Source organism: Primulina eburnea, chromosome 12, assembly GCF_022965805.1.
Source record: "Primulina eburnea isolate SZY01 chromosome 12, ASM2296580v1, whole genome shotgun sequence".
Lineage (NCBI taxonomy): Eukaryota > Viridiplantae > Streptophyta > Magnoliopsida > Lamiales > Gesneriaceae > Primulina > Primulina eburnea.
In genome coordinates, this window is record NC_133112.1 from 10,089,235 (window position 1) to 10,104,608 (window position 15,374).

Sequence of the window (15,374 nt, forward strand, 5' to 3'; positions counted from 1 at the left end):
ACATAAAACATTTATCAATCAAATTATTAATCATTCAATTATCACATCCTACAAACCAAGTAGACCCTTAATGTCTAAAAGAGTTGGAACGAAATAATCCCACACAAAAAAGTATGTATCTTAATTAAGTAAAAACAATATATATAATATTAAAAAAATTAAATATATAAAATATTAATTAATTCAAAATTGTATATTAATCACTAATTTAATGGACAATATATCTATTATAATGCATAGTTTGGTACACATGATAGGATAAACATGTGATAAATAATAAAAAGATAAGTTAAAGATAAATAAGATGTAGGATATTTTATAATTTCAAAGTTGTTGCTTGAGTTCATATTTTTTATCTATTCATGCGCCGATAGTGCTTGCATGATTTATTTATTTTTACCTAATTTTATATATTATATAATATGATAATTGATCCCTTGATTTTGTGAGTCAAATCAAATATTAATTTTTAAGGTTAATCGAGATATACTAATAATTTATTGAGATTTATAAAAATTATTTATATAATTATCTCGAATTCATTTATATAATTAACATCTTATATAATCTATAAAAATAAATAAAAATATTTATTTGATTTTAATTTCTACCTATTAGCATAGATTTATAAAATTCATTTATAAATGAAGGGTAATTAAGTCATTTGTAGTGTATTTTATCATTAAATTAAAATTATCACACCTAATAGAAGAGACATTTTATCTCTCTAGGCTATGTTTGGTAGCCATGATAAGGGAATGATTATTAAATAATCATTTCCTATCTTATGTTTGGTTCATTTTTTATCTAGTCTTCAAGCCCTTGATTATGATTGAAAACCCTCACTAATCATGTTATTTGTGTGATTAAATATCCCTCCTCAAAGGTGTGATAATGTATAACTCTTGAATAGTGATCATGATAAGATTGTATATTGACCATAATGTCTTTGAATTGTCTTCTTCAATATAATATGAAAATTAAATTAGTGAAAATTTAATAATTAATATAATATTTAAATTTTATTATATTTTTTATAAATTAATTTCATATATTTTAATTATTTTAAAAAAACAATAATACTGTAATTATTACTAAAATTTATTTAACAATAAAATTAATATTTAAAATATTATTACTATATTAATTATTAAAGTAAATGCATATTTACAAATTTATTTCTAATAAATATTTAAATTAATTTTAATAAATGTAAATTATAATTATAAATATTTAATTATCTATCCAATTATTTTAAGAATATATATTTAATTAGACTTGGGGCATTTTGATCATTATAATAAAATTTACAAAATTAATCCATCATTTTAAAATCATACCAAACACGATGTTATTTATTCCACTATATTATTAATCCATATATCTCACTTTTTCATCACTCTAATTATTACTCGTTTACTTATCCTATCACACGTACCAAACGGAGCCCTAAAAATTATTTATCAAGGGCTCATTATACTATCATAGGCTTTTAAAAATGTATCAAACATGGGATAAGGAGGATTATTTATCAATCCCTCCCTTATCCTATGTACCAAACTATGCCTAATTATATGAATTATCTTGGCTTTGAATCGACAACTAAGGTGAATAGTAAGATACTGATGTGAGGTTTCAACATTGAGGTTTTTCTACCGGTTCCTTCGATAATAGAGTTTGGCATATAGCATTGAATGTACAATGAAGTTATAAACTACTGATTTATTCATATAATACATCATATTGTGCATGTCACAAATTATTGATCATATTGTACTGAATATTTGAATAACTGGATTTATTTGTACTTGACTGATTACCGATTGGATATTAGTCATTGAATGACTTAATTAATCGAGCCCGAACATCCGTCTACATACCGAATTACTAGTCCACTGGAGAACATGACTTCGATAGAGAAATGCGAATCCATTGAACAAGAAGTTTTAAACCAGATATATGGTTCATCTAAGCAACGTGACTTCGATCTGGAAATGTTCGTTCACTTTGGTTCGTAAATGATCGATTGTACGGATTCTACTTGAGTATGTGGGGAAATGTGCTATACCGAATACTGGTGGGAGCCACTTATTTAGCGTACGCTATTCAGTTCAGAGTCCTGAACAGTCACTGCATGTCACTTGATAAGATATTTTTATAATGATATGTTACTACTGATAACATATAATCTCATATTGAATTATTGTACTGATAACTTTTCGTTTGACTTGCTATAAATATATAAGCCTAATATCATTCACTCACTAAGTCCCCAACGACTTAACATCTATTTTGTTTATATTTATTGTAAATTTCAGATACAAGATTTCAAGACTTCGAATAGAATAAAAATTGAGAATTGAATTGTTGGATTAGCATGACCGTGAGTTCTCTATTGAATTCATAATTTTGCTATATTATGTAAATTAAAGGAATGTACATGCTTCCTCTACTATAAGTAAAAACGATCTTTTTGTACAACTTGATAATATGATTTACTGTATTCCAAATCACACTACTAGCCATTTTTAAGAAACATCACGGTATATATTTTATATATCAGAATTCGCTAAATATATAATAAATAGAATAGTTTAGTTGTTAACTTAGATATTTAATTTAAATTAAGGTTATTTATACTTTAATATTAGTTATTAGTTGTAACTGAAATTTGTTTTAACAAATCTTAATTAAAGGAAAGAAATCTATTTGGTACTCTAATATTTTATTTTATCTTGGAAAAAATATTAATCAAGAACGCTTAGAAGGAATATTATAAAACTGCTCGGTAATGATAATGTTATAATTTGAGAACTCACATAACAACCGGAGATTTGAAAAGGTAAAAACTCCTAGTGAGAATTCTATAGCGTTCTTTATAAATCCATATATATATATATATATATATATATCTATCAGATAAAAAAAATACATGAGAACAAGAATTTGCACATACAACACATAATACAATCAAGATTTGAAAAAAAAAAGTAAAAAATTTCGGCCATCCCATTCCGTGTACTAGACAAGTCTCGGTCATACCACTCACACACCACCACGACATCCTCCACACAGCCACTGTCGGCCGTCCCTTTATTTCTCTCAATGCCTATATTTTGTGGTTTCTCTGGTGCAATCAATCGTGGACTTGATTTGGAGTTTAAAGAAAAGGCGAATCAAGTTGATTGTTCATTGAGAGATACAAGAAGATTTATCTCCATTTATCATCTGAAATAGTTAGAGTCAAGCGTTTAAACGCTAAAAAGTAAATCAACAATGCCTTCAATTATTTGATTTAGAATCATATGACACCCAAACATATTTTGAATGTCAAAAACAAAAAATTTTAAATTCTCATTGTGTTTTGAATATGAGAAAACGAAACATTATCACTTCCATTTTTGTTACTTGAGTCCTCGTCTTCGTTTCAACTACTTACTTCCATTATCTGAACGCGACAGGACATGGTTGCACCAGTTTCTATGAAGCCCTTCACTTATTCTTCTTCATATATATACCATCATATTGGGCTGCTTAAGGTGTGCAAAACCCATTTCACGGTTAGCCTTTCCATTGCTGGGATGATTTTATTTAATTTTGTGTCCAAAATATATAATGCAAACGTGGTAACCATTCGTATGAGCTCATATCGTGTACATGATCACGTGTATAGTTTTTCAACCTGATCATAACATATGACACAACTTGTACTAGTCGAAGCCAATATGCGGCACTCAAACAAGTTTGGATTAACCCCTCTGGAAGTACCAATCCCGTGTTTTCATCGTAAGCACTCATCCAACATCAAAATATCCTTCATACTTTTCATAAATCCCTTCATGCTATGAAAGTCACTTATGCTTCAAAAAGTAAAATTCATGTCAGTTATTTAATAAAATAAACATATCATACTTTCATACTTGAAATAAATCTTTTCATGAATGTGCATAAAAACTCGAAAAATAATGATCTTGCAAAAGTTGTATAAAATTGAATCCAAACACACCATGAAAAAGAACGTAGTCATACTCACGAGAAATTTAGGGTCCGCTCATAGCAAGCGTCACTAATCCAGACGCAGGTTTTGAAATTACCCTGAGCCTGAAATCACAAATATGATCGTTAGGATGTGCTAGGAGGGTCTCCTGGCGTAGCTCCTCCGACGCTCAAGTCAGAGACTGAGGATATATGAGGGGAGCAGCTAAGGGTGCTGCTGAAAACAATATATTGAATTTTTAATCATACGCTCAAACCTGGTATTTATAGGAGAATACATGTGCCCTTGATGGGCCTGTCTTCCATTTGGGCTTGAGATGGGCCAAGAGTAGTGGGCCCATCCATTGGATATCACAAGTCTCCCCCTCTCGAGTCGAACTAAATCGCAGGTTTGAAGTTCGATTAATTGTGTTGTCCTCCTCCCTGCTCTGGCCACCTCCATATTTCATTATCACTTCTCCCATACAGAACTTCCTCTGCAACTCTTATACGCTCTCCCCCGCCCCCGCCTCGCCTGCGCGTTAACCCTAGCGCCGTCTCACAATCACCTCGCCGTTACCTTCACGCGCAGTGCCGGCCACCACCTCGCCCACGCTGCGCTCACCCACCGCGTCGCCCCAGCCCCCTCGCCTCGCCCTAGCCCCATCGCCGCGCCCCTCGCCTCGCCTTAGCCCAATCGCCTCGCCCAAGCCAAGCTTGCCCCTCACCTCGCCTCCGCCCCATCGCAGAGCGTTCCAGCGCATAGCCACGATCGCCCGAGCTCACGCCCGCCCGAACGCCCCGCTCGCCCCTGTCACGCTCGCCCGAGCGCCCCACTCGCCACGTTCGCTCGAGCACCCACGCACAGCCAAGCTCGTCCGAGCACCCGCGCACAGCCATGCTTGCCCGAGCTCACGGCCGCCCGAGAGCCCCGCTCGCACGAGAGCCCCACTCGCCACATTCGCCCGTGCGCCCACGCACAGCCACGCTCGCCCGAGCACCCACGCACAGCCACGCTCGCCCGTGCCACGCTCACCCGAGCGCCCGAGCACAGCCACGCTCGCCCGAGAGCCTCGCTCGCCCCTGTCACGCTCGCCCGAGCGCCCCACTCGCCACGCTCGGCCGAGCGCACACGCACAAGCGCCCCTGCCTCTCACACCCAGCCTGCATCCCTTGGTTCCTGAAGAGCTTTTGGTGGCGTTGCCCCCAAGCCCCCGCGACTTGACCGAGCAGGTCGATCTCCGCGACCTGACCGGGCAGGTCGATCCCCGTAATTTTCGCAACGGCAAATATTATTCGTTATAGACGAACCAAATAAATTTTTCTAAAACCTTCTACCTTTGTCGCCCTCATCGTCAAGGTCCTCTACTAAGCTTTTGAAGGAAAATAATTTCCACTTCCCCGCGCCCTTAACTCCTCTGCTAAAATAGTTCTTAGCACGAAAAGATAAAAACTTCAACCTCCTCATCGTCATCCTCTAACTCATCTGCTAGGCGACGTCTTAGCAGGAAAATAAAAATTCTCCACACTCACCCTCTAACTCCTCTGCTAGGCGACGCCTTAACAGGAAAATAAAAATTTCACCTCGTCACCCGCTAGCTTCTCTGCTAGGCGATGTCTTAGCAGGAAAATAAAGATTCTTCACCCTCACCCTCTAACTCCTCTGGAAGACGACGTCTTAGCAGGAAAATAAAGATTTTCCACCCTCATCCTTTAACTCCTCTGCTAGGCGACGCCTTAGCAGGAAAATAAAGATTCTCCACCCTCACCCTCTAACTCCTCTGCTAGGCGACGCCTTAGCAGGAAAATAAAAATTCTCCACCCTCATCCTCTAACTCCTCTGCTAGCGACGCCTTAGCAGGAAAATAAAAATTTCACCTCGTCACTCGCTAACTTTAATGATATGTCAAAAATTGAATAAAACTTGTCTTACTCAGTGGGAAATGAGATATTCAGACTACAAGAATCGAATTCTAGCATTAGATCAATCAAAATGCGTCAAAATTTCTGGAATGCGGGGAGTATTTTTCAAATGGGAGAGGGAGGAGTGGGAGGATGGAAGTTGCTGAATGTCGAGGGAAGGTGGAGGGTTTTTCTTTATGTATTTGGCCCGCTAGAAAATAGGCTCGTGCCCATGGGTCGGACATTGAGCTCATGGGTCTTCTATTAAAGAAAATGGGTTTTTCGATCTTCGAAATCTCATAAAATGAAACCATTTTTTTCTTCAAATATTTTAAATTAAAAAAAAGTTACTCTTGTTTATAATTTATTCAAGACTCGTACTTTCCTTTTATAACAGCTTTCCTTATTTAACTAGTTTCGATTCGATTCCATTCCATTCCATTCCATTTGCACTTGTCATATTGATATTCCCTACCTTACAAATTTTTAATTAGTTCTGACATAAAATTTTCATAAGAGCACAAAACAACTATTAAACTAATTTATTTTCTAGTGGGCCGTTGGAGATTGCAAAGATACCTGTCATTGTGGCAGATCTTATCTAATTGATCGGAAAACTATAGAACATCTTTGCCTTGGATTGTAGCACAGATTGGAGTTACTTTTTCACTTCATTGAATTTGCCTACAATAACGACTATATATCATGGTAGTACTAGGATGAATTCATGTGACGTACGCTATGGTTGAAAGATTTGTTTGCCTTTGTATTATGATCAAGTAGAGGGAAAATCTGTCATCCAATAAAAATGAGGACAAGAATCAATGAGTGGCTTAAAGCCGATTTTGAATATGGTGATAAGTTACATATGAAAGTTTTTTCTACGAAAATGTCATGTAAATTGATGAGAAAGGAAATTTAAATCCAAGATATCTAGCACCATTCAAATTTTTTTGTCACCACTCCCAAAATTTTCAAGTGAACGTATCGAGAAATCGATTGACGACCAAGTTAAGATGATAGTCTAAATTGGTAATGGATAAGTATACAGTTTGAAGTATGGCAAAAACTTGTGTGAGACGGTCTCACGGATAGTATTTGTGAGACGGATCTCTTATTTGGGTCACCAATGAAAAAGTATTACTTTTTATGCTAAGAGTATTACTTTTTATTGTGAATATGAGTAGGTTGATCCGTCTCACAGATTATGATCCGTGAAACGGTCTCACATGATACCCACTCTTGAAGTATATAATAAGAAACAAGGAAAAGATAAATAGTTAGAGCACTGTTATAGTTGGTGTCCTGGGAGCTAAGTTGTGGCTTACACTTTGTTTGCTCTAATGTAAAACAATATTTATTTTAATAATATTTTATGGTTTTATCCAATTATGACATTTACTTTATCTGTATACTCATACAAGTAGCATAGATAAATTTCTTGAATATATAATAGGTACAATAATGATTGCCTCTCAACATAAGATCATGAATTTTGTTGGGAAGTATACCATATATTGTAAACATGTTCTTAGTAGAATTAGCCGCCTAAAACAAGGATAAATGTCGATGGAGCTTGAGACTAGTATATGTGATGCAAACTCCATGTTTTATCGGCAAGAGCATGGAGATGTTCATTCATACAGATGAGTGTCATTTGATGATTCATTGAACAACCCTTCATCGGACTGTCCAAATTGTTATTACTTATCGAGTGAAATAGTCCGTTGTTATAGTTGTACACCATTAGTCATTTGACTCGAGAAAATGTAGAAATTCTACGTACTAGCATGTACTTTGATCCGTTTATAAACTTAATTTAGTGTCATCAAATGACGAGGTTGGGTATAGTTTTGAAATACGTAGGAGCAAATGCATTATAGTCGGAGATTCACCATTTGTCTACGGATGAAGATATCTTATGTGATATGATGAGTAAATAGTGCTAGGAAAATAAAAAAATCTCTTGCCAGAGTAAGACATGTACATTTGAAAAGACGTTTCCTCAGTTGCACATTCCATGTTACTATTAGTACTCAAAGATGCATGATATCGTTGTCGAAATCATATGCAACCCTCGATATACCAATGCTTGTAGATTTGATCATTATATATGAGTTGAAGAGAAAATACTTTACGGTATCCATAACTTAATGTTCATGCCGACACTATCAGTGATATCTAGAGGATAATGAGATGATGATACTTGACGTTCTTACCATGATCTGACAAAATGCTTATAAATGTGTTTATCAGTTGATTCCATAATATGGAAGAAATGAAAGTTACCTTAATTGCTCATTGAAGAATGAGAGTAAAAATGCCTGTTTTCATGAAGGAGATCACAAAACTGGCAGCTGCCAAATATGGACATTGAATGTATTGATCTTTGAAATTTACAATTTTCATTATATGAACAAGATTTGTATCATTGATACATTGGCACGCTCAGATAGTCGATCGGGTTTATAATGAGTTAACAATTATTTATTTAATAAATTTGAAATTTACTAATTAAATAATAATACTAGTAGTAGTAATTACTGATATGCACAAATTTTCATAAAATATTTTGGAGAGATCTAAAATTAATTAAATTATGAGTTAATTAAAGAAATAATATAATGGTTATTTAATTTTAATTAATGTGTCTATGCATATATTAATTGTGCATGTGTAGATGTTTTAATATATGTATACATATATTTTATATTGAGATATAAAAATGTGTATATAAGATAAATATATCATGCATTATTAAAAATTGATTAATATATGATATAATAATTAAATGAGAATTTTAATTAATAAAAATTAAAAGTCTTTATGATACTAAAATTAGGAGTCCAAGTAACATAAAACTTGTGTATTTAAATAAGTATGTTATCAAAGATTTATAACACATAAGAGTTAATGCTCAACACAAAATCATTTCCTCTCCCTTCAGTTATTTTTGGTCATCGTCGGTATTTGAGAAAAAAACATTCGGCCGCGAGTTCTTCCTTGTGTCGTACCCTGTCGCCACTGCACCAACTCTAGATTTCTAAAATTCTGGTGTCATATTCTCAAAGAAGAAATTGTTTGCTATTTCTAGTACAATCCAAACAAGGAACATAGTATCCGATCATGGGCCAAATTTGACGATCAAAGGCGGGAGATCCATTCGAATGGATATAGAAGGAAGGTCATACCCGCTAATCCCGGACTGATTTGGTTTCCATCGTAACATACGTGAAAATAATAATTCGAAACACATTATGGATGTTTAAATACATATTGAAGGTAAATATATTTTTCTTATGAAATTTATTTCCCAAGATTACTTTTTCCTTGTTGATATGACTTTGAATATTTAATTATAATTTTGCCTTTCTAGATAATGTGATAATTATGTTAAGATTTTTGTGCTATGGTATCTTTGTTTAAAAATAATTTGTTTCTAATAAACTTTTACTTTCCATATTGTGTAGGTTTCCTTGTTGATAAACCTTAGGGCTATAAATAAGAGGATCCATCTCATGCAAAGAAGGGGTGATTTAAGCAGAAGAACATACATACTCTTGCACCTTTGCACGTCATAAACTTTAGAGAAAACAATTTACAAATTTGCTACTAATTGAAGAGTGTTGAATCTACGTGTTGACGTGATTGTTGGAGATCTCTGTAGACAACAACTCTGATAGAGTTGGCTGAAGATTTGTTTTTGTTGCTCCAGTTTTGGCATCGTGTTTTTCTTTCTTAAAATACTGTTTTGGTGTGGTTATTTTTTTAGGAAGCATTTTTTTCTCAACGTGCGGAGGAAATTGTTTTTTTATTAAAATCATTGGCGTTGGTTTTTGTGTAAACTCATTGGTTTTCTAGTGATTATTTTTGCCCTGAGGCACCACGTAAGTATTTATACTTGTGAAAAATTTATTCCATTCCATTGTATTTACTTAAAGTTAATTTGTGTTACAAACTTATATATTCTACTGCATGTTGTCTGAAATATTTTAACATTTCATATAACACTTAGTTCTAATAAACACAATTTTACGGTCATATACTGTCTTACACGTTTTACTGTGAAACAAAATATATCCCAACCTACCAAGTGGTATCAAAGCCTACTCTTGATATACTAAGTGTTGATTCTGGTTATTTTGTTAGACAGATAATGGAAATGTCACTAGCAAATGCAACACTTCAACCACCAGTGTTAGATGGTTCTAACTACAGCCTATGAAGAGTCAAAATCAGATTTTATACAAAATTCATAGATGAAAGGGCATGGCAGTGTGTTATCAGTAGTTGGACTCCATCGAAGAGGGTAGACGAAGATGGAGATAGCATGATGAAACAAGAAAGTGACTGGACTGTCGATGAAGTGCAGGTTTCGAATTACAACTCAAAGGCGTTGAATGCAATCATTACCTCAGTCGACATGAATGTGTTCAGTTTGATTATAGACTGTATTTCTGCTAAGAATGAATGAGATAATCTATAAATACATTGTGAAGGTTCGAAAAGTGTCCGACGAACTAGACTGGGGATGCTATCTTCCAAATTTGAAAACTTGAGGATGGAAGAAACATAAACTATTCTTGATTATGATTGTCACTTAAGGGAAATTGCTAATCAAGTGGTCAGTCTCGGGGACCCCATCTCGAATGAGCGTCTAGTTAGCAAGTTACTCCGATCTTTTCCCGAAAGATTCAACATAAAAAGATGTGCAATTGATGAGGCTAATGATACAACTGAGATAGCTTTGGAGGATTTGATAAGTTCACTTCGTACCTTCGAAACGAACATGGACATACAGATAGTTATGCATTTCAAGTTTTTAATGATTCGTTGAATAATCTTCTTCAACTATCCGAAGAGGTTAATGAATCGGACCTTTGTGAGGATTCTATTTCCTACATCGCAAAGAAATTTGGGTATTATTTGAAGAGAATCATAGACGAGAAGAAGGCTAGACAACCATCAAAGTTTTCTAGCCTACTAGCCCCTAAAAAAACATAGAAGTTTCCTACCCAAGGCCAATTTCGACCAAGAAATGAAGTGAAACGTCTGCTACTCGTTTTTCTTTAAAGTATACTAGAATTTTTTTCTTTCTTAAGCTTTTGTCCGAAAGCATACACATACATATAAATATTTTGCATCATTTAAAAATAAACCAACCAACTTAATATTTGAAAAATCCAAAAAACACAATTCGAAACATAAAATCGTATAGGTCAATCAAAGCAAAATTTAGCATTCTTCAAATAAAGCATAAACATCTTAATCCCTCAAAAATCTCTCAAAAGCCTCACAACTCATAAAATCTTTAAAGTAAACTTAAATCATAAACGTAATGCGAAAAACTTGCTAAGGTCCTCGGGTTATGTGCACCATCAGTCCAGCTAGTTCTATCAGCAAGTCCTCCATCAAAATCATGCTCACATACATCGATCAAACCTAGTAAGTCTAATACTCGGCAAACCTTAATCATGATAAAAAGTAGTACATATACAATCACATGCATCAATAAAATATTTTTACTAAAAATAACTTTTCATGAATATGAATAACTTTAAACATTTCCTTTCCTCATATACGTATACGTTTTCATTTTATTGAATTCATATTGTTAATTGTGACTTCGTTTCAGCTATAGGTTGATGGATCTATCTATGTATAACCATAGTAAAGGTGGCGGGGATACCCGCGATAATCTCACCCGTCAACTGAGCCTTGACCTTACATATCATCATATCATGTCGATGGAAATACGATCATCGGGCTTCTTCTGGGACCTTCTCCCGTAAATTGGCTCTTTCTGGGTCTTTTTCCCTCACGATATCCCTAATAATACTCATTTATGTCACAATCAAGTCACCTCCTTCAACCTTTCATTATTTCGTCACTTATAAAAATTTGTGCATATCTGTGTGTGTGTGTGTCATTTTTCTTTTAAATAAAGCATGCAACACTTCTTTTAGTGTTAACGTTTCATCATAAAATTCCATAAAAATTTAAAATAAACATTTTTACATTAATTATAGCATTCGGGGTACTACCAGGATGTCTAACATTTTTCATGTGTAAAATGACTGTTTTGACCCTGAAACCTTAACTTTCCCAATTTATCCTTAAACCTTAAAACGACGACCCAAATCCATCCAAATTTAAAATATCACCTTAAAACACACCCATAAATATTTCTTAGACGTAAACTTAAACTCATCGACTAATTTTTCCTTTTCATTTTTCAACTTAAACGTGCATCCTGGTTTTAACCCAAATTAACTCGAAACTTTATCAAAATTGAATCATAACTTAATAACACCTAATCATACCTTATACAACCCAAATCAAGTCAATTAATCCCTTGAACTAGCCTACGACACCTACTGAACCTTTTTGTGCATGATTCAAATACCCTATCTTGCTTGACCCTTAAGCCCCTTCGTTGCTAGCCCTAGGCCAACCGAACCAGCCCCCATGCAACCACCCTAGGACCCTAATCGAACCCTTAGTAAGCTACTTGACCAGGCCCTACAGCCCTTGTACGCCTCACCTTTCATCCTGTAGCCCCACTTGGTGCGCGCCTCATGAGTGCACGGTCCCAGCCCATCACTTGTACCAGACCTTTTAATCCCCTCTAGGACCACCATGAAACCCTCTTAGGACCCCTGGACACAGCCCATTACCACTACCAAGCCGCCCCCTTCAAGCAACCTCAAGCCAACTCTAGAAACCCAAACTTTTGTTCATTTTTTATGTTCTTTGATTTCGCTGAATTCCTTTCAAAAATCTGATAAATTCTGTTCGGTAAATCTGATTCTTTGATACACTATTACAATTCTATTTGGATGTGGGACGACGATTGTAGGTCTGTCCGGCCCCTATCAATGGGTATAAAACTGTATTCTGGCCCTCATCAGTGGGTATAAAACTGTGTTCTGTCTGGCCCACTATCAGTGGGTATAAAACTGTGTTCTGGCCTCGTCCCTTAGAAGAGTAACATATTGAGGACAATTTAACCATGGAAAATGAGAAGAGTAAGAGTGTTGTGTTTGTTCTGATTTATTCTGAATTGTCTAAAAACCTTTGTCTCATATTTCAAATTTGATTTGGTTCTGTTATGATAAGTCAACGTAATAAGTCTTGAAATTATGTTAAAAGATTCTTTAAAATTATCTCTATATGTATCTGTGAAAATCGATCGGTCCCCACTTGCTGACTGTTTCCCAAAGTACTCACCCCTTACATCTCTCCCCAGATAAGAATGAGGATGAATTGAATGAGGAGGAGCAGGCGACGTTCTGAGGCTGGTGATTGTACCAAAAGATCTAGAATCAAGACTTTGTATTTATTTCTCTTCCGCAATTCTGATGTAATTTTTATTCTGTTATCATTGTAAAAACAATATTTTGTTTTATGAAAAAGACTGGTTTTTGGCTAAATGTTACGAGGCTTAATTGTTTTCATGTAATTGATAAACAATGTCGGATGTCACCGACGCCTCGGTCTCGGGGCGTGACAAGTCGAAAAGAGGATAAAAGACTAGTCACTTTCAAGGATCAAATTTCACCTAAAAGGATAAATGAAGCAAAGCTTTACGATTTTAAGATATATGGGTTATTTATGCTTAAAATTATTTTAAATAAAAGTATGATTTTAATGCATGTGCTTGTATATATCTTATTTGTTTCTCCTGTTTAGAACGTGCTGAGTCATTAGACTCACTAGGTTTGAATGATGCAGGTGATGATATTGTGGGATGCGCTGACGCTTAAGTGGATCGAGTACAACAGTACGCTCCCGAGGGACATTTATTTCCGCATTAGCTTGATAGTTAAAAGATTTAAAGATTTTTGTTAAGAATTTTATTAGAGATTTTATGCTTTATTTTGAAGTTCATTTGGATCATGTTAAAGGTAGAAGTTGAATTTTGGTAATGAATGATTTTAGGGATTTTATGCACTTGAGAGGTTAATAGTTAAAATTATTTTGATTTATGGAAATGTTAAGTTATTTTTAAATTATTGGTTTTTGAATTTATGGATATAAAGAGAAAAAAAATTAATAGAATTTCAAATTCAAAAAGTGAGGGTCGGTTCAGAAGTATTGAATTCTTGAGTCAAAAATCTACTTGAATGGACTTACTCATTTCAATGTTTAGCATAATCCTTGTCATTAATAATTTACAATCAATATATTTTGCACAAGGAAAAAAAAGCATATTAATAGTTTGTCAATCAATTAATTCGAAGAACATCAAATTTAAAGACTATTTTAAAAAAGCAATTAAAATTTCAAAACCTGATATTTTAAATTCAGCGATTCACAAGTTATCATATTATTGTGAGACTACATAATTTGAAGTCATTCAAGTTCATTTTAATACATATTCAAAGTTGCAACAAAAAAATAAATAATCCAAAGAATAAAAAAAAAATTGTGTTCAAAATGTTGGTAGTGATTCTCCTTGAAACCTTCATTTGAAATGAAATATGAAGATAAATAAAGATATATTAGTAATTTGAATCCGAAGCAAGAGAATTTTTTTTATCCTTAAGACAAATTTGTCCTTCATTTAGTGTTCACGTGATATAAAAAGCATCTATCAATATACAATAACTTCCAACTTGTGATAATGGTTGAAAGAAATATTTTATTCCTTTATTATTTTGTTAAATTGATAATATCAATTTAAGATTTTGTCTTTCTAGACTAAAAAGATCTTATTTGATTTATTTCTAGATTATCAAATCTTGCTTGATTTATTTCTAAATGATAATATATTGGTTTACTAATTTCTATATGATAAGATCTTGATTGATATATGTATAGATATTATATGATTTGTTTTAATATGATTTTTATCTCCAAGATATTTTATCTTTGTTTAAAAGAGTTTTATATCTAATGAAATCTTGTTTCCATATTTTTTAGGACTCTTTTATGGAAGTGTTTCTAGGTCAAGCATTGGATATATATACATAGAGGATGGACGGCCGCAACAGAGTTTTGAGGAGAGAGTTGGAGAGTTGAAACTTTTCGTGTGAGTCCTTTGCTGTGACTCTTTCGTGAGGTCGGCAGAAGAGCACATACATAGAAGAAAAATACAAAAGCCGAACCTATATTTTGTTGAGGCGTTTTTGTGTGATTGTGTGATCACTTTGTTGTGGAGAGGATCTGCTGGAGGTTTTTCGGGAGTGCACATACAGAGTTCAGATTGTGCAAAGTTTGTGTGATTGATTCACTGTTATACCGTGTTGCCGATTGGTGTTGCCAACACTCAATAACAACACTGACGCAGAGTATTGATCGAAGAGTGTCGTCGTTTGGTTTTAAGCAACACGCTTTTTATTTTATGCATCTAGTTTTTATTGGTTTGTTTTGATGCATTTTTAATTCCTTGGAGTGTCAAGGAATTTGATTTTGTTTTCTCACTAGTATTGTTGTTTTTGGTGTAAACGATTTACATAATTTTTCTAGTGAATTTTTTGCCATGAGGCACCGCA